The 955-nt window shown below is 42.8% G+C and overlaps 1 pseudogene; it reads left to right on the top strand.

The window, feature by feature from the left end:
* The first annotated feature begins 328 nt into the window (after positions 1-328).
* Positions 329-447, top strand: LOC148477194 (5S ribosomal RNA; annotated as a pseudogene).
* The last annotated feature ends 508 nt before the right edge of the window (positions 448-955 follow it).

Here is a 955-nt window from a genome sequence, read left to right as displayed (position 1 = left end):
AAATACCATTGGTCAGATTTTGTCCTTTTAGTAGCAGCATACTTTGGAGCTGCTACATTGTTGCCTACTTTAGTTGTTTTGTAAATCATAGCTTAATACTGTATATAGTCTTGTCCATGGTGCCACTTTCAGTAGCACTCTTACTGCCATATAAAATACATGTCTCGTTTTGTTTTGTATAAATGGCAGCCCTATACTGTGGTCCAGTTTTAATTGATAACTATCATTGTTTCTGTGATTTACACTGCTCACACATGTTGAGGCCATGGATACAGGGTTTCCCGTTTCATGCTGTAGGCAGTACCCGGCAGTGTTCTAATTGGCTCTTGTGTACAAACACACCACGCTGGACACACCTAAAACCATCTGATCTTAGAAGCTAAGCAGTGTGCGGCCTGGCTAGTACTTGGATGGGAGACCGACTTGGAACACCAGGTTCTGTACGTTGATGCCAAACATAAAATGCCTCAATAACTTGAACAGCTATCGGGATTGACACCACTCCTTGGACAAATCATATTTCAACTCATTTTTCATTTTTTAAGGGGGGGTATCCACTTGACGATATACAAACGACAGCATGATTACGACATTGCAATAGTGCTGTCGTTTGTATAGCTAGTGATGTGCCTAGACTGAACATTCACTCGTTCAGTCCCGGCACATCCCTCATCCCCGCACATGCTGAACCTGACGAGATCGTCATCTTGACCTGCATGTACGGGCGATGTCGGATGTCAGAAGCGACCAGCGGGCACGCGCATCTCTGGTAGCTTCTGACCAAAACATGCGCGATTTGCAAGCGATTGCACGATAACTATGTCGTTATCGTGCAATCGCTTGGCTAAATCGCTAAGTGGATACCCCCTTTAAGTCTTTTTAGAATATCCTCTATAGTTACATTAGATCTTTTGAGACCATTTTGTGGTTTATTTATACACATTTTTTCATTCTC

This window comes from Taudactylus pleione, unplaced genomic scaffold (genome assembly GCF_031769625.1).
Source record: "Taudactylus pleione unplaced genomic scaffold, aTauple2 ptg000737l, whole genome shotgun sequence".
NCBI lineage: Eukaryota > Metazoa > Chordata > Amphibia > Anura > Myobatrachidae > Taudactylus > Taudactylus pleione.
The sequence above is the reverse complement of the archived record's forward strand: the minus strand, read 5'-3'. Positions and strand labels throughout refer to the sequence as shown.